A 27119-nucleotide genomic window follows, 5' to 3' on the forward strand; every position below is an offset into this window, starting at 1 on the left:
GAAACCGGAGGACTGGGAAGCTTTTAAAGAGCAACAGAAGATAACAAAAAAGGCAATATGCCAAGAAAAAATGAGGTACGAAGGTAAACTAGCCAAGAATATAAAGGAGGATAGTAAAAGCTTTTTAAGGTATGTGAATAGCAAAAAATATATAGTTAAGATCAAAATTGGGCCATTGAAGACAGAAAAGGGTGAATTTATTATGGGGAACAAGGGGCAGATGAGTTGAACAGGTACTTTGGATCTGTCTTCACTAGGGAAGACACAAACAATCTCCCAGATGCAATAGTGGCCAGAGGAACTAGGGTAAAGGATGAACTGAAGGAAATTTATATTAGGCAAGAAACGGTGTTGGATAGGCTGTTGAGACTGAAGGCTGATAAGTCCCTGGGACCTAATGGTCTGCATACAAGGGTACTCAAAGAGGTGGCTCTAGAAATCGTGGATGCATTGGTAATCATTTTCCAATGTTCTATAGATTCAGGAACAGTTCCTGCTGATTGGAGGGTGGCTAATGTTGTCCTACTTTTCAAGAAAGGAGGGGGAGAGAAAACAGGGAATTATAGACTGGTTAGCTTGATGTCAGTGGTGGGAAAGATACTGGAGTCAATTATAAAAGAAGAAATTACGACACACTTGGATAGCGATAGCAGTAGAAGAATCAGTCCAAGTCAGCATGGATTTATGAAGGGAAAATCATGCTTGACTAATCTTCTGGAGTTTTTTGAGGATGTAACTATAAAAATGGACAAGGGAGAGCCAGTGGATGTTATGTACCTAGACTTCCAGAAAGCTTTTGATAAAGTCCCACATAGGAGATTAGTGGGCAAAATTAGGGCACATAGTATTGGGGGAAGAGTACTGACATGGATTGAAAATTGGCTGGCTGACAGGAAACAAAGAGTAGCGATTAACGGGTCCCTTTCGGAATGGCAGGCTGTGCCCAGTGGGGTACCGCAAGGTTTGGTGCTAGGACTGCAGCTGTTTACAATATACATTAATGATTTAGATGAAGGGATTAAAAGTAACATTTGCAAATTTGCTGATGACATAAAGCTGGGTGGCAGTGTGAAATGTCAGGAGGATGTTATAAGAATGCAGGGTGACTTGGACAGGTTGGGTGAGTGGGCAAATGTTTGGCAGATGCAGTTTAATGTGGATAAATGTGAGGTTATCCACTTTGGTGGCAAGAACAGGAAGGCAGATTACTATCTAAATGGAGTCAAGTTAGGATAAGGGGAAGTACAATGAGATCTAGGGGTTCTTGTACATCAGTCAATGAAAGCAAGCATGCAGATACAGCAGGCAGTGAAGAAAGCTAATGGCATGCTGGCCTTTGTAACAAGAGGAATTGAGTTTAGGAGTAAGGAGGTCCTTCTGCAGTGGTACAGGTCCCTGGTGAGACCCCGCCTGGAGTATTGTGTGCAGTTTTGGTCTCCAAATTTGAGGAAGGACATTCTTGCTATTGAGGGAGTGCAGCATAGGTTCACAAGGTTAATTCCCGGAATGGCGGGACTGTCATATGTTGAAAGATTGGAGCGACTGGACTTGTATACACTGGAATTTAGAAGGATGAGAGGGGATCTGATTGAAACATATGAGATTATTAAGGGATTGGACACGCTGGAGGCAGGAAGCATGTTCACGCTGATGGGTGAGTCCAGAACAAGAGGCCACAGTTTAAGAATAAGGGGTAGTCCATTTAGAACAGAGATGCGGGAAAACTTTTTCATCCAGAGAGTGGTGGATTTGTGGAATGCTCTGCCCCAAAAGGCAGTGGAGGCCAAGTCTCTGGATGCATTCAAGAGAGAGTTAGATAGAGCTCTTATAGATAGCGGGGTCAAGGGATATGGGGAGAGGGCAGGAACAGGGTACTGATTGTGTTTGATCAGCCATGATCACAGTGAATGGCGGTGCTGGCTAGAAGGGCCGAATGGCCTACTCCTGCACCTACTGACTATTGTCTATTGATCTGGAACAGGTTGGTGCAAGACTTGGGTTTTCTAATTGTTTAAATCAAGGTCCAGGTGCTTGTATGCTCTAGCAAAAGCATCCATTATGCATTGCAGATCCTCCTCAGAGTGAGCTACAATGGCGTTATCGTCTGCATATGGGAGTTGTTGACACCTTGCTCTTTGCCCTGAACCTGGTAAGTTTAAAGCGCACCCCAATCTGTCCTATAGAAAATCTGGACTCCTTGTGAGAGGTCTTGGCCACTGAGGTGAAGAGTGGTTGCGATGAAAATGGGGAAAATTGTTGGGACAATGATGCAACCCAGTTTGACCCCAATCTCAAATTTAATAGTTTCACCAATAAAGATATGGTTAGAAGATGTTAAGTGTAAGGCCATGAAGTATCAGTGAAGAAGTCATGAAGAATTGCAGCTCTATCTCTGATACTAAACTGCAATATTTAATGATTGTTCAGCCTGTTAGAGGTACTCATCCATCCCCCCATCTCCTTCACTACCTATAACTAATTAGTGTGTTTTTTTCTGAAGAACTGTCCTGGATATGAAACGTGTTCGGTTTCGCTTTCAACAGATGTTGCCTGACCTGCCGAATGTTTTCAGCAATTCATTTTTAAATTTCCAGTATCTGCAGTTTTGTTTTTATTTTCTCAGATATTCAGGCCGTGGATGGCCTTTGTAACACTGAAGAATCTATGCATGATTACGTGAGCTGCTGGGACTTGTAAAATCTCTTCATCCATCCTTTGTTCCTTAGGTTACAGAACATCTGTTGGATCATGGCCTTGATGTGCTCCTTCCTTTCCTTTGTGGCGTGGTAGAGTTTCAAATCCAAGAATACCTTGCAATTGTGGTTAATGAGCTCCTTGGTTCTCATGCACAAAATATGATGGCTACTAAGTGCACAGGAAAACTGTCCAAAACTGCATAATAGTGTTGGAAGCATGATTAATTATTTTGTTGCTTAATGTGCTCATTTTCCTGATCTGTTTCGATTACTAAATCACTTTCTACATTTCGTTCTTGACCTGAATGCAAAGGTCCTACTGCTCATCTTTAACTATCCTTTCTTCATGAGTGTAATCAGATTGTGGCTTCATTGCTGGGGAGAAGAATTTCCGCCTTGTGAAAGATGAAAATGAACCTTACATCAGAGAGATGTGGTTCATTACAACCAGCTCAGCTGACTTACAGATTGTTCTGAACTACCAGCCACCGCACTCCACAACCCCAACATAGAAACCACCCTCAGATTAATATTTGAATATTAGGGAAAAATGTTTTTGGAATGAAATGCATCCGTGGAATGTGTATGCATTTGCCTACACATGCATTTGTTCTACCTACTCAAGAATCATACATTTTAGATTAGAAATTTTTTAAAAAACAAGAATACTTTCCCCACAAATATAAATAGCTCCACAAAATACAAATGTGTGTGCATCTTTCCACCCTCTGTACAAAGTGAGGGACAAGGATTCTGTTTTTTTGTCTCCTTGTCAACCAGATTCAAGATGTCAGAATTGAAATGTCCCAAGTATCTGAGGGTGTCAATTATGAAAGGTCTAGAAATACTCTTTTAACACTGTAACAATTTAATTTTAGTATATTTGGAAAAATGTTTAAGAGTCATTGAAAGTATCTGGAATAAAATTTTAACTGGTCCGTTGTTTAGCATGCATTTTTGGTGCGGAAGAAATAGATCTTTCCTTTGTTGGTCTAAGCACCAAATCAACTGAAGGAATAAGTGACTTTTCTTCTGCCCTCTTCTAGAATGAAGAAATTTAGCATGTTGAGTCAATGCTGGCTTTTAAAGCATTTCCATCAGTCCCATTATCCCACTTAGTTCCCTGTAACCTATTCTCTGACACCTGCCCACCAACTCCCTTTGATTTCCTGCTACTAGCCCACATTAAGGGTATTTTACAAAGGCCTATTAACCAGCATGTCTTTTGGACAGGAGAAGAAATCAGCGCTTCCAGGGGAAAGCCTTAGTCATGCACACTGCATAGAGACAGCATTTGGCTCAGAATTGAATATGCTTTATTGGAGTTTACTACTGTGTCAATAAACCCTGTGTTATTGAAACACTGAAATCTGGATAAATAACAAAGGGATATATAGTCCACTTGATGCCTACTTCTGTTTTGCAATTGCAAACACTAAAAGCAGATTTTTTAATATCATGAAATGAATCTCCAGTGGAATTTATACAGTAGATAACCGTGTCAATTGGATGGCATGGTAGTGTAGGAATTAACGTAATGCTGTTGCAGTGCCAGCAACCTGGTTTCAATTCCTGCCATTATCTGTAAGGAGCCCGAACGTCCTCCCCACGTCTATGTGGGTTTCCTCCAGATTGTCCTGTATTCCAAAGACAAACAGGTCAGTAGGTTAATTGACCACATGGGTGTGATGGGCTCATTAGGCCAGAAGGGCCTGTTACCATACTGTATTTCTAAATAAAAGTGTTTTTTAAAAAACGTTTTATTTTGGAAGCTTTATAATATTTATATTTTTGGATGAAAACCAAGAGACTGTAACTACTTGGCATGTGCCGTAGACATTGTGCTGGCATCGGTTTTGTAGAACTTTTAAGATGTAGTCCTCAAAAATCAACAAAGTGAAGCAAATCACCTTTGAGAAAGCAACAATCTAATCACTATCACTTTTTAGAAGATTATACTTGTCAATCAAGCTCAGTGGCATTTTAGGCTCTGAGGGAAACTAGAATCTTTCAAGTAGAAGAAAAGATCATGTAGAGATTACATTATCTGTATTAACTGACTGGCACTTTAATGCAAATAGATGATCAATGTTTACAAATCCACACATGATATTTTGGCAACAGAAATTATTCAAGTATAACCTCGAGAGCCTCATTGAGAATTTATGAGGAATTAAGGAAGAGTTCCAGAAGCGTGTGTATATCTAATGCCTGTATGTACACTTAGCTCTTCCTCTGTCTGCATCCTGAAAAAGTCAATAACTATAGATCCAATGAATCCTTCATATTGGCCCCAGTCTGAATTTGGAATGCAGTTCCACGATTACCAATACCTTGGGATTCTCTCACACACTCCGTTTTATTACTACTTCAAATGCATGTAATATTTGTGAATCGTGATGAATTGTGATACCAACAATAGAAGAGAGAACTGTTTTTGGTTATAAAGGGGATGCATTGGATGGAATAACTAATGCTGAAAATTATGCAGATGAGAATCAGCTGAGGAACATTTAAATCATTTCACTTGTGAATCAATCTTTCTTCAAGCCATAACCACAGGTAGCATTCACTCAGTCAAAAGGTCACCTAATCTAGGTCAACGCTTCCAACGCAACACACCAAGAAAGCCATTCTGTTGGAAGTGCTGTCTGGTATGAAACCACCCTCTCGGGTGAATATACAATATCTGATGATATTACACGAGCAGCAGAGGAGTTGTGTTCAAGGCTTGTAACTGATAATTGACGTTTTAGATGAGAGGGTGAAAGTAAGTCATTTGGTTGATCTTGTGGATATGGACTTTCAAAAGAAACTGGATTTTTTTTTAAAATTGTGAACAGCTTCTTTTTCTCTGCCATGATATTTCTGAATGGTTCCTGAACCCTTAACACTACCTCACTATGCTTCTTTTGCACTATTGTAACTTGTAGTAATTTTTTTACATCTTGCCACCACTAAACAATAAATTACACTACATACAGTATGTCAGTGATAATTAAATCTGATTCTGACTCTAAATTGGGGTTGCCAAAGTTAATTCCCCAGAGCTAAAGGAGCCAGCAACAGCATGGATACACCACAGTACTTGGCTAGTGACAATTTTGATATGTATAATTGACTTGTAGGGTTGGCAATACAGGGCACAATTTTATAATTAACAAGTGAGATGAAATTTGAAAATCATGAATCATGAGGAGGATATTACCAACAACTTGACTTCAGTAGGACTAACTGCATTTGCAGTGATCTTGGCATACCAAAGTTTGCAAGAAAGACTTACAAACTGACACATTTTCAAAGAATGAAATGAAGCAATACAACCTAGATGACAGAATGTTGAAAAGGATACAAAACTTGTTAGGTGGGTTTCAAAAATTAATAACCTTCAAGATATTAGTCTTATCCCAGCCATATTAATTTTTAAAGAACAAAAAATGATTTGAAAGGAGTGCATGAGATAAATATGGAGCATTATACACAATTTTGCTCACACTGTTATTGGAAAGAGTGCAGAAAGGATTTATGATGATGTTGCCAGGACTAGAGGTCTGAGTTATAGGGAGAGGTTAGCAGACTAGATCTTAGTTCCTTGGAACATAGAAGAACCAGAGTGACCTTGCAAAAATGTTTACAAATTACGAGAGGCAGGGGGCGTCACGTGATGACATAGGATCGAGAAGTTGGGAATCCAGCTCCCTCGTAAAAAGTAATGAAATAAGGTTTAAATGAAGAAGTGTTAACAAATACCTACTAGAAACTATTTATAAGCAACTCAGGATTATCTTTTGATATGGCTCCTAAACTGAAACAGAAGAAAGCTACTACTTCGAAGACTGTGCAAATCGGCGGGGATAAAGGCCTAACCATCTCGGCGAAGCCTCGGACTCAAGTTGGATCTCCTCCCGGCGAAGTGCATGGCACTTCTGATGATGCGGAACAGGAAGTTGCAACAATGTCTGCGGTCTCTGGGAAGAAACGGCAAGAACAACACATGCGCGAAAGTATGCATGAACAGATATTAACAAAACTACAAATCCCAAGTACGATTGGAAGTAGAATCAGACTCTTTGGGAAATTCAGAGGAAGAAGAAGAGGAAAAGAAAGAGGAGATTAAAGGAGACATAAAAGATATCCTGATATATATGATGAAAGAACTAAAAGCTATAAGAACAGATATAAGAAGGATGCAGATAATGTGGTGGAAAAACAAAAGAAGATGGATAATAAAGTTAAAGAGATGGAAGTAAAAGTTGAAGAAAACACTGAAAGAATAGATAAGATAGAAGACAATAATCTTGCCTGGACAACAGAAAGAAAACAGATGTTGGAAAAAATAGATGCGCTTGAAAACTCTAGTAGATGAAATAATATCAAAATTGTTGGTCTTATGGAAGGTACAGAGGGAGAAAATCCAATAAAATTCTTTCAAGAATGGATTCTAAAAATTTTGGAAATTAAAGAAGGAAGCCAAGTAATTGAAATTGAAAGAGTACACAGAGCTTTAAGACCAAGAGCTCAACTAGATCAAAATCCAAGATCAATTTTGATAAAATGCTTAAGGTATCAAGATAAAGAAATGATCTTGAAGGCAGCTACTCAAGGTGCTAAAAAGAGAAATGGGCCATTGATAATAGAAGGGAAAAGAGTTTTTTTTTATCCAGACGTAAGTTATGATCTTCTGAAGAGGCGGAAGGAATTTAATCCAGTGAAAAAATCTTTATGGGAAAAGGGTATAAATCTTTATTGAACTACCTAGCAAAATTGATAATTTTCCTGGATAATGAAGAAAGAAGATTTTTCGTTGACTACTGGAAAGCGGAGAAATTTGTACAAGAATTACCTAATGTCCATGAAAAGAATTATAGAAATGAAATGGACTAATGATGAAGACTGAAACAAGGTTGGACTTGACGGACATTTATAAGAAAAAAAATAGTCGAGAAGTATTAATTGGGAGTAGAGACATTAATTATTTTCTTTTTTTTCTCCACTAATATATTTTCTTTTTTTTCGCTTTTGCGGGGGAGCCAGAGGAGCTCCTGATCGATGGCTGCGAGTTTCACATGTACAATCATGGCGATTACCATGACCCGTAAAATGGGGGGGGGGGGTATCTTTCTTCGATTTTTCTTCTTTTTTGCCTGGATGGTTGGGGAGAGACTCATAGCAACAGGGAGAATTTTAAAGAGTTCCCAAGGTATTATGAATGATTAATTTACTTAATTTTTTAAGTTTTAATGTTAATGGAATTAATGGACCTGTGAAAAGAAAAAGAGTTTTAACATATATTAAGAAAATGAAAGGAGATATAGCTTTTTTACAAGAAACATATTTAACAGAAACAGAACACAAGAAATTAAAGAGAGATTGGGTTGGAAATGTCATTGCAGCTTCATTTAATTCAAAATCAAGAGGAGTTGCAATTTTGGTTAATAAATCTTTACCAATTAAAATACAAAATGTAATAATTGATTCTGTGGGGAGATATGTGATTATACACTGTCAATTTTTTTCAGGATTATGGCCTTTTATGAACATTTATGCACCAAATGAAAATGATGCAAAATTCATACAAGAAGTTTTTTTGAACTTGGCTGATGCACATGATAAAATATTAATAGTTGGAGATTTTAATTTTTGTTTAGATCCAGTTCTGGATAGATCAACAAAATCAACAAAATTTGCTACAAAATCAAAAGTAATAAAACTAACTTTATCATTAATGAAAGATTTAAATCTGATTGATATATGGAGAAAAATTAATCTAAGAGAAAGAGATTATTCATTTTATCAAATAGGCAAAAAAACTTACTCAAGGATTGATTTTTTAAATTATCAAAAAATATTCAAGATAGAGTGAAAAGTGTGGAATATAAAGCAAGAATATTGTCAGATCATTCCCCCTTGATAATGAAAATGATAATAATGGATAAGGAGGAATCAATCTATAGATGGAGATTTAATTCAATTTTATTAAAACATGAAGATTTTTGTGATTTTATGAAAAAACAAATTCAATTTTTTGGATACAAATTTACATTCAGTTGAGGATAAAATTGTATTATGGGAAGCGATGAAAGCATATTTAAGGGATCAGATTATAAGTTATACATCTAAAATTAAGAAGGAATACACAGCAGAAATAGATCAATTGGAAAAAGATATCATAGTTAGAAAAAGAATCTCAAAGATATATGACAGAAGAAAAACGAAGACAACTTGTTAATAAAAAATGACAATATAATACACTCCAGACATATCGTACAGAAAAAGTAATTATGAGAACTAAACAGAAATATTATGAATTAGGTGAAAGATCACATAAAATTCTTGTTTGGCAGTTGAAAACAGAACAGGCTTCTAAAACAATAAATGCAATTAGAACAAGTGTAAATAAGGTTACTTATAAACCTTTAGAAATTAATGAAACTTTAAAAAAAATTTATACTGAACTATATCAATCAGAATCACAAAATAAGATTGCTGAGATAGATAAATTTTTATCACAAATAACCCTTCCAAAATTAAATTTGGAAGAACAGAAAGGATTAGATATGCCCTTTACATTAAAAGAGATTGAAGAAGCTTTAGGATCACTTCAGAGCAATAAATCCCCAGGAGAAGATGGTTTTCCTCCTGAATTTTATAAAAAATTTAAAGATTTATTAATTCCTCCTTTTATGGAATTAATATACCAAGTGGAAAGAATGCATAAACTCCCACAATCTTTTTTAACAGTGATCATAACTGTATTGCCAAAAAAAGATAGAGATCCTTTAAAACCTACATCATATAGGCCTATTTCTTTGTTGAATACAGGTTATAAAATACTAGCAAAAATTTTATCTAATAGAATATCTAAATATTTACCAAAATTAATACATATGGATCAAACAGGTTTTATTAAAAACAGACAATCAATGGATAATATAACCCGGTTACTTAGTATAATTCATTTGGCACAAAAAAGAGAGGAAATGAGTGTGGCAGTTGCTTTGGATGCAGAAAAAGCATTTGATAGATTGGAATGGGATTTTTTATTTAACGTATTGGAAAAATATGAGTTAGGAAAATCTTTTATACAATGGATTAAAACTTTAAATACCAATGCTCAAGCTAAAGTAGTTACAAATGGTCAGATTTCAACACCATTTTGCTTAACGAGGTCAACTAGACAAGGCTGCCCATTATCACCTGCTTTATTTGTATTGGCAATAGAACAACTAGCAGAATTAATTAGAACAGATTCAGATATTGGGGGCTTTAGAGTTAATTAAGAAGAATATAAGATTAATTTATTTGCTGATGATGTTTTGATTTATTTAACAAACCCATTGCAATCTTTGCAAAGATTATCTTTTAGATTGGAAGAACGTGGGAAAGTATCAGGGTATAAAGTAAATTGGGATAAAAGTGAAACTTTACCCCTCACCAAAGGAAATTACAATCAATGTCGATTAGCAACTCAATTTAGATGGTCAATGAATGGGATAAAATACTTAGGTATTAGAGTTGATAATGATGTAAAAAATTTATATAAACAAAATTATTTGCCATTATTAAAAAAAATAAAAGAGGATCTTGATAAATGGATGATGTTACCAATAACATTAATAGATAAAGTTAATGCTGTACAAATGAATATATTTCCTAGATTGCAATATTTATTTCAAACTTTACCAATACAATTACCTCAGAAGTTTTTTCAGGAACTGAATAAATATGTAAGGAAATTTCTTTGGAAAGGAAAGCTGTCAAGAATATCATTGGAAAAATTGACGTGTAAATTTGATTTAGGAGGGTTACAACTTCCAAATTTTAAGAATGATTATAAAGCAAATCAACTTAGATTCATTGTGTCTTTTTTTGATGAAGAAAAACCGGCATGGATTAGAATAGAATTAGATAAGATAGGAGAAAACATACCAGAAGATTTTATATATAAATGGGAATCCAAATGGATACAGGAAAAAAAAGAATCTCCTATATTAAGACACTTGATTGATTTATGGAATAAGGTAAATATGGACGATGAGATAAAGAAATCTTTATTAGCAAAAAGAACTTTAATTCAAAATAGGCTTATTCCTTTTACAATGGATAATAAACTTTTACATAATTGGTTCCAAAAGGGGATTAAATATATAGGTGTTTGTTTTGAAGGAGGCATATTGATGTCATATGATCAATTAAAAAATAAATATAAAATATCAAATAATACTCTTTTTTGTTATTTTCAATTAAAAGCTTATTTACGAGAAAAGCTGGGTCACACAATGTTGATGCCAAAACCTAGTGAAATAGAAATATTCAGAAAGGAAAAATTAAAAAATTTACATCTTGTATGTATAACTTGATTCAAAAACAGACAATTAAATTAGGAATTCATAAATCAAGACAAAAATGGGAATCTGATTTGAATGTTAAAATTGATGGAAAAAATTGGTCAAGATTATGTTCTGATAGTATGAGAAATACAATAAATGTTCGACTTAGATTAATACATAATTTTTACATCAATTATATATAACACCACAGAAAATAAGTAGATTAAATTCAAATATTTTTGATGTACATCGAAAACCAATGTTTTCAATGTAATCAAGAAATTGGTACTTTTTTACATTCTACTTGGTCTTGTTTTAAAATTCAACCATTTTGGATAAATCTAAGGCTTTTATTGGAACAAATTACTGGAGTACAACTCCCACATAGTCCAGTATTATTTTTATTAGAAGACATTGAAGGGACAATACCGAAACTTAAATTGAATAAGTATCAGAAAAAATTTATAAAAATTGCATTGGCAGTAGCCAAAAAAGTTATCGCAGTTAGTTGGAAATCTGTTTTATATTTAACTATGGATCATTGGAATAATGAAATACATAGTTGTATTCCACTTGAAAAAATTACATACAATCTAAGAAATGAATATGATATATTTTTGAAAATTTGGTTCCCATACTTACAAAAGATAGGATTAAATACATAGGTCCTTTGAAGATAAAATTATAAGGTAATTGGGGAAAGAAAAAATAAGTATTAAAATTATTTTGAACTCCATGGAGCATGTGGGGATCCTCCGATATCCAGGCAATCTTTCTCTTCTTTCTTTTTTTTCTTTCTTTAGACAAGGGTTAAGGGGAGGGGGGAGGGTTAATATTATTTTCCTTACTATTTTATCATCACATTTATTCTTGTAATTTTCTAAAATTTAATAAATAAATATTTTTTAAAAAATTACGAGAGGCATTGATAAGTTGAATGGATACTGTCTTTTCCCCAGTGTAGAGGAATCCTAAACTCAGGGCATAGATTTAGAGTGAAAGGGGAAAGATTTAAATGGGACCCAAAAGACAACTTTTTTCACACAGAGGATGGTGAGGACACAGAATGAGCTGACAGAGGAAATGGTTGAGGCTGGTATTATCATACAATTTAAGAAGCACATGATAGCTACATGCGGGGATAGGTGTTCAAGGGATATGGGCTGATCAGAGGAAACTGAGATTAGATGGAGAGGCACTGTAGTCAGCATGGATTGTTCGGGCTCTAAGAGACTCCACTGGAATACCTCCCAGGTCAGAGGATCATTGTTTCATGGATAGCTCAGCAAAACTGCTATCACTGCCACACAAACAACTACATTCCAAAAGTACTTAATAGATTATACTTCGGGATGTCCTAGCATCATCATGTCTGTCTTTTGTTTTTAACAGGGAATGCTAAAATGGAAATTTGATGGGCATATTTAAAATCACAACGGACTGAGTAAGAATAAATAGATATAAATGTTTCTCCTGGCTGAGACATCCATGAGCACGGGGCACTGGTCTAATGTTTGCCAAAATCACAGTTTGCCAGAAGAACTGCACCAAGAGAGAAAGCTCTTTTATTTTGAAAATAGTTAGGATTTGCATTGAATTACCTGATGAATTCATGTTACAGAATTAATAAACAGTCTTGAAGAGGAGGTTGGATAATTATCAGAAAGAGAAAACTTGCAGGTAGAAGTGGTAAGATGAGGCAGATTGCATGACTTGTGTTGTTAATTGGAAGGAACCATGCAGACTCAATGGGCCATATACCAGCCTTCAGTTTTAATCACCACGTTAGTGCAAATCTGTGTGGGTCTATGTGTGAATACGGCAGCCTTGATCTCGCTGGCCACGCTTTGTCAGTGATTTTCTAGCTGTGCTTCAGTACTAGATTCCTACATGGAACAGGAGCCTGCCGTAATGCCCAGCTATTTAAGCTGGGGAATCTGAACTCTGATCCGCTGCCATGTTTTGGGCTGGCATCTGCAAGCCATTTTATTACAATGGTGATTGCAGGGCAGTGGAATTAGCAGCATTTTGTAGTTTTATTTTGTTTTAAAGGTTTTGTTTTATGGTTAATTTTTAACTTTTCATTAAATGTATTATGTTTAATCTAATAATTGAATTCTAAGTTTTATCAAGCAAAATATACTTACAAGCATTGAGAAAATTACACCTTTGAAACATGAAAAAATATGCATCATGGCTTTTACGTGTGTCGAAGGTTTCTAGCAGAGTTGAGTGGTTTGACACCATCTGGGACCACCAAATCATAGACACAAGAAAGTCAATGGAGGATACTCTCTGATAGATGCCCCATAGATCCTGCCTCCGGTGTTTTGTGGTGTTCATCCAGGACCACCCATTTAACTCTCCAACATCAGCAAGTGATGGCAGCTTTAGTGAACTGGACTAGATACTTCTGAGCATTTGCTGAGTCAGAATGCAAGCAGTAAGTTTCAGTCAGGGAACTCTGGAGCAACTATCAAAGGACTAATAATGCAAAAATTAATATGTCTGCATTTAATCTTGTCAACTACCAAGAATATGTAACTTCACTGCTGCTGGTTATGAAATTAAAGCAATAAATTGCAGAAATATACCCCAGATGTTACTGTCAACCAGAAAGTCTCTAGGACAAGCCAATTAAATGCTGTGATGACAAGTGCAGTTCAGAAATAGAACACCATGTGTGCCCCAAAGCATTTTCTCAACTTACCAGACAAAATTCAGATGCTGAGTGTTTTCAGTATTTTGTGTTTTGATTTCAGTTTTTCAGCCACTACAGTATGCTACTTTTGGGTCCTGTCCAATTGTATGAACTGCCACAAAAGTGAATAGGACTCCCACGCTGTTGATTGTAAAACACAAGCCAAAGAATGTCAAGCATGATGTAGTAAATTAACTCATTTTCCCTGGTGTTGTTAGTCATCCATCCATAGAACCTTGCAAAAACATCTGAAGTATCACAGCTACACAGAAATATAGCCAGTAAAAACAGCACAATGTACAGGCAGTAATTGAAACATTATCAACTATAGGACTTGAAGTTCATATATTTTTTCGACACGAGAACATCCCACCATCAATGTTTATGACCGTCAACAGGCTAACAGCAATAAAGCTTCAAGCTGTGACAATTCAATTCCAGATATCTTCCACGCCATCAATGAACCCAGAATCAGATGTTGATTTTGGAGTGAAGCTCCACCACACACCAGACAATGCAAACACTCTCTTTTTTCGTCCTTTTATTATCTCTGATATTAACTCCTTTGCTATATTCATTATAAACAAAAAGTGTTACAAGTGATGCTTATTTTTCTTCCACCAAGGATTTTCCTCTATTAGAAAAGGATAAATACAGAAGAAAACAGAAGGGGAAGGAGTGAACCACCCAGCTCTTCAGCTCTGCCCCACCTTTCAATATGCTCATTGCTGGTCTACCCTAGCCTTCGACTCTTATAGCCTTAATTCAACAAGCCTTCAAAAATGTGTTCATCTACACTTCAGTATTAACAATGAGCTAATCTGCATTGCTCTCCACATTAACTTCCAGTAATTCACCACCCTTAATGGTTCCACATTTTATGAATTGCTCAATATGTAACTGGATTTGCTGGAGATATTGGGCTGGAGTTGAGAAGTTCCTGTGAATGGGTAAGTTTTTGTATCCATACACAATGTGGTCTGGCAGAATCCGGAACCTGACAACTTAGAGATAGCTAGAGAGGGGTAAGGACTGTGTTCTGATTATACGATGCATGGTAGCACAGCAAAGCTTGCTGTTGCCTGGTAGCAGCGGGAAATGTGCTTGGGAGTCCAGCAATACTTGGTGTGTTTTGCATACGGTACTCTGAACAGAACTCATTGGTTCTGCAGGAGCTCTAGCCCAAAGTTTGCACTGAATGCCTTTATCTTAGTTAGGACCAGGTGGAGAAAATGTAACTAAACTGGGCTAAAAAGACACCATTATCTTTGATTATTAGACAAAAATAATTGCAATCTAGGTTTAACAAAGGTTAAATATTAATAAATTTGTCAAAAATAATGTCAAAGGATACAAATTGAAATGAGGTTCAAGGGAGTGATTCCAAAGAATGGGGGGGAATTTGTTAACATAGTTCATTATGGTGAAATAGATAGCATTGTAATTGCTTCACTGAATTTAAATATGCATTTTAGATTTGCTTGATGGTTTAGAAATATAATAAAGCTTCCCATGAATGAGGTCACAGTAGAAGCTAAGATAACACAGATCATTTTGATTCGGTGGTATATCAATAGATAAACATGGACTGGGTTCTAATAAAACAGCTGTAAATTGGTATACACACAAAATCCTGGTGGAACTCAGCAGGCTAGGCAGCATCTATAGGGAGAAGCGCTGTCGACGGTTCTGGCCGAGACCCTTCGTCAGGACTAACTGAAAGGAAAGATAGTAAGAGTTTTGAAAGTAGCAGTGGGAGGGGAAAATGCAAAATGATAGGAGAAGACAGGAGGGGGAAGGGTGAAGCTGAGAGCCAGACAGGTGATTGGCGAAAGGGATACAGAGCTAGAGAAGGGAAAGGATCATGGGACGGGAGGCCTAGGGAGAAAGAAAGGGGGAGGGGAGCACCAGAGGGAGATGGAGAACAGGCAGAGTGATGGGCAGAGAGAGAAAAAAAAACTAAATATATCAGGGATGGGGTAAGAAGGGGAGGGGCATTAACGGAAGTTAGAGAAGTCAATGTTCATGCCATCAAGTTGGAGGCTACCCAGACGGAATATAAGGTGTTGTTCCTCCAACCTGAGTGTGGCTTCATCTTGACAGTAGAGGAGGCCACGGATAGACATATCGGAATGGGACGTGGAATTAAAATGTGTGGCCCCTGGGAGATCCTGCTTTCTCTGGTGGACAGCAAAACAGTCTCCTAGTCTGCATCGGGTCTCACCAATATGTATAAGGCCACACGGGGAGCACCGGACGCAATATATCACACGAGCAGACTCACAGGTGAAGTGTCACCTCACCTGGAAGGACTGTCTGCAGCCCTGAATGGTAGTGAGGGAGGAAGTGTAAGGGCAGGTGTAGCACTTGTTCTGCTTACAAGGATAAGTGCCAGGAGAGAGATCAGTGGGAAGGGATGGAGGGGGAGGGAATGAATGGACAAGGGTGTCATGTAGGGAGCAATCCCTGCAGAAAGCAGAAAGAGGGGGAGAGGGAAAGATGTGCTTGGTAGTGGGATCCCGTTGGAGGTGGCGGAAGTTACGGAGAATTATACGTTGGATCCGGAGGCAGGTGGGGTGATAGGTGAGGACAAGGGGAACCCTATCCCGAGTGGGGTGGTGGGCGGATGGGGTGAGGGCAAATGTGCGGGAAATGTGAGAGATGTGTTTGAGTGCAGAGTTGATGGTGGAAGAAGGGAAGCCCCTTTGTTTAAAAAAGGAAGACACCTCCTTCGTCCTGGAATGAAAAGCCTCATCCTGAGAGCAGATGCGGTGGAGACAGAGGAATTGTGAGAAGGGGATAGCATTTTTGCAAGAGACAGGGTGGGAAGAGGAATAGTCCAGGTAGCTGTGTGAGTCTGTAGGCTTATAGTAGATATCAGTAGATAGGCCGTCTCCAGAGATGGAGACAGAAAGATCAAGAAAGGGGAGGGAGGTGCCAGAAATAGACCAGGTAAATTTGAGGGCAGGGTGAAAGTTGGAGGCAAAGTTAATGAAGTCAATGAGCTTACCCCTTTTTACCCCATTCCTGATATATTTAGTTTTTTTTTCTCTCTCTGCCCATCACTCTGCCTGTTCTCCATCTCCCTCTGGTGCTTCCCTCCCCCTTTCTTTCTCCCTAGGCCTCCTGTAGCATGATCCTTTCCCTTCTCTAGCTCTGTATCCCTTTTGCCAATCACCTGTCTGGCTCTCAGCTTCACCCCTCCCCCTCTGGTCTTCTCCTATTATTTTGTATTTTCCCCTCCCCCTCCTACTTTCAAATCTCTTACTATCTTTCCTTCCAGTTAGCCCCGACAAAGGGTCTCAGCCCAAAACGGCAACAGTGCTTCTCCCTATAGATGCTGCCTGGCCTGCTGTGTTCCACCAGCATTTTGTGTGTGTTGCTTGAATTTCCAGCACTGCAGATTTCCTCATGTTTGTAAATTGGTATAGTTCCTTAAGGTGTGGAAGGGTTAGCTTAGGATGCTCCATTGATATAATTTGGGAAACAATGCAAAGAATGCTCAGCTGTAATTTTAGACCTATAATATCCCACTGCAAATAACATTAAATGCAGTTTTGTACTCTAAGTTTCATCCAGAAATTCTATAGGTACCAGACTTTGCCCAAACATGAGTCATTTATCGGTGTAGTAACAAGTATAATGGTCACTGTGAATAGCCAAGACTCCTTGCCAATTCTGCTAAAGTTAGAAGTCAGAGTCCATTACAATCTGACAGCCTACGTCCAATTGGTAGCTGTTTGAAGATCTAAGCAGAGAGTCTGTCTCACTCTGTAGCCTTGTTTACAAAACGATAAGTCACGACATTCCAGGAACAGCTCTTTTCTCCTATGCTCAATCAGAAGTGTCAGGACCTTTGGTAATCCCAAGCCCAATTCAATCTCTCCTCTGACACTCTTCATACATCTACAACTTATCTTGCCATCAGGTTTCAGCACTTTGCTCGATACTTCTGTGGAATTTATTGTATCAAAAGCACAATTTAAGATAAAATTGTTTCACTGTTGACAAATGTAGCTCTTCAGATTGATCTGAGAGTGACAGGACTGTCCTTTCTCTTTGAGATGAACAAATGATGTTTAGCAAACTAAAAGAGCCTTTGCTGTGTCAGCCCTTACAAAAATGTTTTTACCACACCCTTCCAAAATGATGTCAACTAATGAACAGGATTAGGAGTCTGATGCTGGAAACTGAGAGCTAAGTTCATGTCATAGATGCTTAATGTTTTTTAAAAATATTCTCTTTGTTTGCATTTGGCGCCTTGCCAATATTGAGGTAGGGAGGACTTTTTCCTTCACAGTGAAAATTTTCAATTATCTTTCCCTGGTATTGTTGTTACTGCCACAATATTGTTACTAATCATCTCTTCCCATAAGGTCGTAATGATTTCAGACAAGAAGATAGATTCATAATTTGAATGTAGATATATTGTTTCATGAGTCATTGTATACCTGCATGTTTAGACTCTACTACAAGAGGCAGTGTTCTTCATTGGTTGCTCTTTGCACTGTCCACTATAGATTTTGAAATGCTCTCCTTTCATGTGAAGTAGGAAGTATACAATTCAGCATTTAGTCAAACTCCTGTCAACGGAACATGGGAGTCAGGAAATGACATCCAAACTCCAGGTGCTTTATTTAGGCCAGACACACACACACTTACTTGAGTTCGAGGAAAATTGAGCACAAGCCAGAGAAATACCTCAAGTACTTAATGCAGCAAACTTATAACGATTAAATTGCACATTCATAAGACACTAGGAATATATGAAGCTAGATTTACATGTAAAATATCCAAAATTATACAGAACATGAGTAAGAAAATTCTTAAAGTATGCAAGATTAATATCATGTAAGCATTCATTAAACAACCAAGGCTAGCCAAGCACTATACTGATAATCGGGAATAAACTTTTACATAATATTAACACAAAATATTGTTCAGATAGCTTTCTCCTTTCTGAACTAGGACAAAACTTATAGATGATGATTTATGATGACGTAAACGAAGGACAGACAATATAAAATAGTGTAAATGTGCTTTAGTCTGCCTGAAAAACCCCGCCAAAACAAAATGACTGCTCTCCTCATGTGGTCCAACTGAATTTCAAATTTAACGGCAGCAGCACCATCAGAATTAAAGTCAACAGGTCTATATTTCAAAATAAAAGCCTGAACAGATATCTTCACCCAGGTAAATGACTCCAACGTCTAAAACTTGTATGTATAAAGTATTCCCTCAGCACTTCAGTGGACAGTTAACAAAAATTCGCTGGGGGGAAGGGTTTCAGATATATTGGTGCAGGTAACCAAAAACTTAGCAAAGAGGTAGGTTTAAAGAAGCATTTTAGAGGAAATAACCATAGAGAGGTAAAGGCAAAGAAGTTTGGCGCTTTGAAGCTCAGTCATTGAAGAAGGAAATACCAATACGGAGGTAGAACAGCGGATATGAAAGCAGGCTTCCCTCCAGAAGCATGCAGAGTGCACGGCTTACAAGACAGCACATGAGCCTTAAAACTGGAGCACATCTCAAATCCATGTCCAAGCAAAACTAACTAAGCATTAGTGAGCAAGTTATTGGTGAGTGCCATTTGAAAGCATTGCTGCAATAACTGATGTTTGAAAATAGATTTCTGTAGTAATTGGCCAGATTAGGTTTCCTCTACATTTCAGGGATTCAACATGATATATGGGCACATTTCCAGTTTCCGTTGCAGATGTTGGCATTATAGCTTTCCCGTAACAGCATGAAAGGAACCTACAGCTTGCCCCACAGCACATCTTCGGCAATACAGCTGTGGTAATGTCAGGAACCATAACTGTATAATGAGTGGAAAACTGACATATCTAATTAGAGCAGACAATAGATATGGGTCAGCCACTCAAACCATCTGACTGAAAATAGTTATGAAATGGCTTTGACACTTGTATTGGGCTGAAGTTTTACTGCCGTCTAGCTGCAGTCTAGCAGTTTAAAAAATCCACCCTGGAACATATAAGAGAAATTGTAGGGAAAAGGATGTGGAGAGATATAATCTGTTACTGATGATAATACTAAGCCAGTTCTGAGTGCAGTTCTGAACTTATCACATTTAGCACAGTGGTAGTACAGCGCTATACTGATGCAGAAGATTGCCTGAATGATGATGAAATTTCATCCTTCATCACTACTGTGAATGTGCAGTGGTCATTGTTATTAATACGGTAACATGATGGACTGATGCATCTGTGACAGTAGAGGATGGTGAGGAACAGATTCATGTTAGTTCTCTCACCATCTGTTCAATACTGCATTTGATAAATAGGTTTACCAAAACTCTGTGCTCATTTTGTCAGTCTTGGTGATTCCAAACCTTGTGTGTTCATAAATAAGTCCTCACTCAAAAACATTGTGTGTTCTTCCTACCCAACTTAGTATTCAGCATGAAGTGTTATAGAATGCCAACCAAAAATGGGCCTTTGTTGCCATTTCTTGACCACAAGACTTGCCATCACTGACTTCATGGGATCTGAAATGAAAGGACTGAGGAATCCTATCTGATTATACACCACTACTTAATAACCTCTGGAGAATTGTGATTCTGGTGGGACAGTTTGCAGCCAGGGGTCATGACAAAACTTTTCAGCATGATGGTGAACATATGTCTCTCATCAGGAAAGATGCAGATGCCTAAAATATGAGATAAAGACAGAATATGCTCAAGGTACCCAGCAGGCAAGGCAGCATCTGAGGAAGATTTAATGTTTCAGGTGAAAGGACATTCATCAAATGCTTCCAGCACGTTCTGGTATGATCCTATAACTATGACTGTGCACACTGTTACAGCACTATATAAATAAATATTTAATAAAACTGTTCTTTTAACTTCTGGGAATGTGCCAGATTTCTGGAAGGGGACTTTGCAGGGATGACTGAACTGAATGCTCCTTTTATATGTCATTGGTACCCTGGTCAATTGATCTTCTGTCCAGTTTTATCTTTGTTCATTTCAGATGACAATTTAAAAGTAAATATTGATATTGCTGTAGGTTTGGTGCCAAATACAAGCATGATAGGTTAGAACAGCAGAATTCCTTGCCTTAATGACATTAGTGAAGCAGATGGCTTTTATACTTCATGGTCACTTTTCTAGATGTATTTAATTAATTAAAATTTTTAACTGGTGTGAAGTTTGAACTCCTATCACCATATCATTAATCTAGGCCACTGGGCTGCCACCCTTCACATTTCAGCCTTATCTAAAATTAAATTGGTTAAAGATTCCAGATATTTAGTATTTCCCTAATAATGTTCATTGTAGTACCCTTAGATCCACAATTAATGCCCTCGATTGACAGATCATTGCATGTGATCTCTGGTGATCTTCTGTAGGATCTTGTGGTCCAGTGCCTGGCAGCTTCCATACTACACAATGATGCAGCCAGACAGGACACTCCCAATGGTGCTCCTGTAGAAATTTGCTAGGATTTTTTTTGGGAGCCTTCCGCATGTAGCTCCCTGGGTCACCTCAGGCTCACTCAGCTCGCTTCTGTCTAGGGGGAGCAGCCTTCAGCCCCACCAAACTGGATAATCTGCTTGTGTGGATGCTGTGTGGTGTCCCCAACATGCCAAATAACAGACAGTACACCATATGCGATTAAATGATTACACTTTATAGATCTTACTAGAACTAAATGATTAATAACGATACTGGTTATATGAAGGAAAAAAAAATAAAGAAAAGGCACCAAACTTATGGAAGTCCAAACCACTTCATGCGCAACTGTTGGAACTCAATTAACAAAGTCTACTGGCCACCATTCGATCCCCTTGGACCTCCTCATCTTGCAGCTCAGGACCACTCGAAGTGATCAATCAAGCACCCCCCGCACGTCTGTCTTCGTCTCCAATCCTCGCTGAAAACCCTGGCCTCAGACCCCCACTCGAGGTCTGTTCCGTCATCCAGCTTACAGCATCGCACCCTCTCTCTCTCTCACCCCCTCGCGCCGACTCCCCAAAAGCCCGCCAACAATAGCTTACAGACCCAGAAGAGAGAACAACATTAATCCCAATTGGTTAATAAATGAATACAATTCTCATTATCAGTAATTCTAAACCCAAACAAACTGCAAGAGAAAGCACTTATCATAACAACGAAGCATTCCTACATTTAACAAAACAAAGAAGCCATTTTGATTAACATACGCAGTAACAAAGAAAAAGAAGAAACCCGCTTACACACACCTCAGTCTCCTCAGAAAGTGTAGACTCTGCTGTGCCTACTTCACTAGTGAGGAAGTGTTGTGAGTCCAGGTTAGATCATCCGTATGTGCACACCAAGCAACTTTATGTTCTTTACTCTCTCCACTGTAGAGCCATTCATGTGCAATGGAGAGAGACTGGCATGTGTCTTCATGAATTCCACAATCATCCAGAGACTCAGAATGTTGTTCTTGCACCATTTGAAAAGCCTCCCTATCTCTGCTCTGTAAGCCAAATCCATCATTGATGCTAATGAGGCCAACCACTGTGGTATCATCAGCAAATTTGATGATGTAGTTTGAGATGAGTCTGGCAATGCGGTTGTGAGGTAACAGTGTGAACAACAGCAAGATGAGCACACAGCCCTGGGGACCACCAGTGCTCAGAATGATGGAGCTTGAGATGTTGCTGCCAAAAAATTGACTGGGGTCTTTCCATCAAGAAGTCCAAGATCCAGTTGTAAAGATCCCAATGAGGGCAGTTCACACACTAGCCTCTGAGGAATGAATGTGTTAAATGCCAAGCTGAAATCAATGAACAACATTCTGGAGTATGAGGCATTATTTTCTAGGTGGGATAGGTTGGAGTAGAGGGCCAAGACTATGGCATCTTCAATGGACTGGTTATTCCTTTTCACTTTCTTCTGATCCCTGTCTACCATTTTACTCAGGTTTTGCCATGTTTTGACTCCCCCTTTTGATCTTTTGGTCTGATTCTGGGCAACTCTGGTCATCAGAAGTAACTCCATTTCAATTCCCCTAGCTATGACCTCATCTTAATTAATTGATCCTAACATGATGCTGAGATCCTGTACCAACTCTGTCTCCTGCATACACTTCTCTGACCAGGGATCTTCAGTATATACAGGGGACTTACAATCCATCTGGATTGCTTCTTCTGCTCTCCAAACCCTTTTTATATCTATTCATCATAAACTGCTGATGATAGATTTTAGACCTGAAATAATAATTCCCATTTCATTCTCCATAGAAGCTGAAAGATGCACACAACATTTTCTGTTTTTACTGAAGGGTTACTAGTCCAAGTGACATCTCCTGTAACTGCTACCATAACCTCTGAGAGTGGCAGAGCAATCTGGAAAATTTAGAAACAATGGAGAGAAAGAGAGAAATGATGGTAAGGTGGAACAGGGTGCCATAATCTCCAGGTAATCCTAACTTTGGTTGTAGCTGTGAAGACCATCACTGATACATTGAACTTTCCAAGTTAGAGCAAGTGACACCAATTAGAGAGCCACCGATAAATGTGTGAAGCAAGGACCAGGTTGCATGCTTGAGACATACAGCATTCCCCTCACTTTTCCAATGAAAGTAATGCTTTGATAGAAAAGGACACAGGACTTTCATTAGTTGGCAAGGTGCCATTTACTCTGTGAGCATTGCTGCCTATTTGACTCTCAGACCTTGTAACAGCAAGACCGTGGCCTCCAGGAATAAAATAGCTTGCCACTAGTAATAAAGTGCTAAGAATTACTACAGCCATGATGCAGCATCACAATGGGAAATATTGACCATCTCTTTGCAAGCAATTTGTTCTATGGTCCAGATTCCAGCATCTGCACTCTCTTGAGTCCTGAAGTGTTGGAAATTAATAAATTGGTAATATTAATATAACCAGTTACTTCACTTGGCTTTCTCTGAATGACTTCACTATGGAAGGCACAGTGATTGCATGTTTTGACCTGAAGAATGGTGACACAACATTCTGCTGCAGGAATCAGAATCAGGTTTAATATCACCAGCATACATTGTGAAATTTGTTAACTTTGCGGCAGCAGTACAATGCAATACTTGATAGTATAGAAAAATAAATATATTTTAAACTATATAAGTATATATGTATATTAAATGGTTAAATTAAGATACACAGAGTAAAAACAAATTTTTAAAAAAGTAGTGAAGTAGTGTTCATGGGTTCAATGTCAATTTAGAAATCGGATGGCAGAGGGGAAGAAGCTGTTCCTGAATCACTGAGTGTGTGCCTTGAAGCTTTCTGTACCTCCTTCCTGATGGTAACAATGAGAAGAGGGCATGTCCTGGTTGGTGGGGGCCCTTGATGATGGAAGCCACTTTAATGAGATACTGCACCTTGAAGATGTCTTGGGGGCTAGTACCCAGGATGGAGCTGACTAATGTTACAAGTCTCTGCAGCCCACTTCAATTCTATGCAGTAACCTCCCCCCGCCAGCCAGACAATGATGCAGCCTATCAGAATGCTCTCCACGGGTACATCTCTAGACATTTTCCATTGTTTCAGGTTACAAACCAAACCTTAAACTCCTGATGAAATTTAGCCATTGTCTTTCTTTCTTATGTTGGGACCAGTATAACTAGTGTCTTTAGCCTATGCAGCATGTAAACAGCATCCTGGAATATGAGGCATTGTTTTCTAGGTGGGACAGCCAAGGCTAAGGCATCATCAGTGGACCAGTGATTACTTTTCACTTTCTTCTGTTCCCGGTCCATTGTGTAATCCCACCGAGACAATAAGCTCTCCTGAGAATCACTGAAAGGGGAAGATGCTGTGACAACGATCCCCCAGAGGTAGTCTACAACCAGGATTAAAAATGGAACACTTGAGATAGCCAAGAGGGAATTTTTTTTTGTAGTAGCTTGTGAATCTTGAAAATTTCTACTCTGGAGTGATATGATCTCTAAGCAGTTAATGTTATATCGCTGCCCAAGAGAGATTTTGGATGACAGAGAATTTTTTTTTTAGTTACAATACTAAGATAGGAAATCGGAGGTCAAATATCAGTTCTAGCATTTTCCTTAATCATGCAAGAATCTTGAGTGACAAATGGCTGTCTTCTACTCCTTTTCCTTGCATTTGATCAACAAACTGATATTTCTGATTGAGGTACCTAATAAAGTGGCCGTGGAGTGCATATTCTGTCTTCTGTTGCTGTAGTCCACCCACATGAAGGTTTGGCATGTTGTGCATTCAGAAATATCCTTCTGCCCACCACTGTTGTAAGGTGTAGTTATTTGAGTTATTGTCACCTTCCTGTCAGTTTGATCCAGTCTGGCCATTCTCCTCTGACATCCCTCATTAATAAGACCATAAGATACCAGGAGCAGAATTAGGCCATTTGGCCCATTGAGTCTGCTCTGCCATTTCAAAATGGCTGATCTATTTTCCCTCTCAGCCCCAATCTCCTGCCTTCTCCCCATATCCCTTCATGCCCTGACCAATAAAGAATCCATCAACCTCTGCTTTAAGTATACATATAAAGACTTGACCTTCACAGCTGCCTGTGGCATCGGATTCCACAGATTCACCATTATCTAGCAAAAGAAATTCATCCTCATCTCCGTTCTAAAGGATTACCCTCTATTCTGAACCCGTGTCCAATGGTCCTTGACTCTCCCATCATAGGAAACATCCTCTCCACATCCATTCTATCAAGTCCTTTCAACATTCAATAGGTTTCAATGAAGTCACCCCTCATTGTTCTGAATTCTAGTAAATACAGACCCAGAGCCATCAAGTGCTCTTCATATGACAAGTCATTCAATCTTGGAAACATATTTGTGAACTTCCTTTGAACCACTCCAGTGTCAGCACATCCTTTCTAAGATAAGAGGCCCAAAGTTCCTCACAATACTCCAAGTGAGTTTTCACCAGTGTTTTATAAAGCCTCAACATTACATCCTTCCTTTTAGATTATAGACCTCTTAAAATGAATACTCACATTACCTTTGCCTTCCTCACCACCGACTCAACCTGCAAAGTAACCTTTAGGGAAGCATGCACAAGGCCTCCCAAGTCCCTTGCCCTTGGATTTAAAGATTTTCTCTCCATTTAGAAAATAGTCTACCCTTTTATCTCTTCTACCAAAGTGCATGACCATACAATTCCAAACATTGTATTCCATCTGCCATTTCTTTACTCATTCTCCTAATCTGCCTAAGACCTTCTGCAGACCTCTACTTCCTCAACATTACCTGCCCTTCCACCTATCTTTGTATTGTCTGCAAACTTTGCCAAAGCCCTTGAAGTTCAAAGTAAAATTTGTTATTAGAGTACATACGTGTCACCATATACAACCCTGAAATTCTGTTTCCTGCGGGCATAGTAGGCAAATCTATAGAATAGTAGCCATAAACAGGATCAAAGAACATCAAACTCTGCAAATGGAAATCAGTAAATAGTAATAAGTAACGAGAACATGAAATAACGAGATAAAGAGTCTTTAAAAGAGAGACCATCAGTTGAGGGAACACTAGAAATGGAATGAGTATCCCCTTTTGTTCAAGAACTGATGATAGAGGGGTAGTAATTTTTCTTGAACCTGGTGGTGCGTCAATTCTGTCATCCAAATCTTTAACATATAATCTAAAAAGAAGTGGACCCCTGAGGAACACCACCAGTCACCAGCAGCCAACCAGAAAATCTCCCTTTCTTCCAACTCTTTGCCAATCAGCCATGATTCTATCCATGCTAGTATCTTTCCCGTAATAGAATAAGCTCTTAATTTAAGCAGTCTCATGTGTGGCACCTTGTCAAAGGCCTTCTGAAGATCCAAGTACACAATATCCACCAATTCTCCTCATCTATCCTTGTTATTTCTTCAACAAAATCCAACAGATTTGTCAGGCACGATTTTCTCTTGAGGAAACCATGCTGATTACAGCCTACATTATCATGTGCCTCCAATTACCTAAACCACATCCTTAACAATCAACTCCAACATCTTCCCAACCATGGAAGTCAGATTAACTGGCCTAATAAGGTGTTTTTGCCCAAGAACTGCCAATCACTGGATTTTTTAATGCACCATTGAGTTGCTGCCACATGATTGGCTGATCAGATATTTGTATTGGTGTACTGGTGTACCTAATAAAGAGACCACTGAGTTTATCTCCTTTATTACCAGCCCAACAGATACCGCAGTAGCTTTAGCCTTCATTATCATGAATCTATGAACATTCCTTGCATATTGTTTCAGAGGGTTTGGAGATTGACTGCCTCAAGTAACCCTTGGTTCAAATTCAGAAATAACCTCCTTCTTCTTCACCTTGTAAATTTTAATGGTAGTTAGCAGACCATACATTACCACCACCTACTAAGATGAAGTGTGGAGCAAAGAGACAGGTTCAGGAAATTTTGTGGAGGCTTGACACAAAA

This window comes from Hypanus sabinus, chromosome 4 (assembly GCF_030144855.1).
Source record: "Hypanus sabinus isolate sHypSab1 chromosome 4, sHypSab1.hap1, whole genome shotgun sequence".
Lineage (NCBI taxonomy): Eukaryota > Metazoa > Chordata > Chondrichthyes > Myliobatiformes > Dasyatidae > Hypanus > Hypanus sabinus.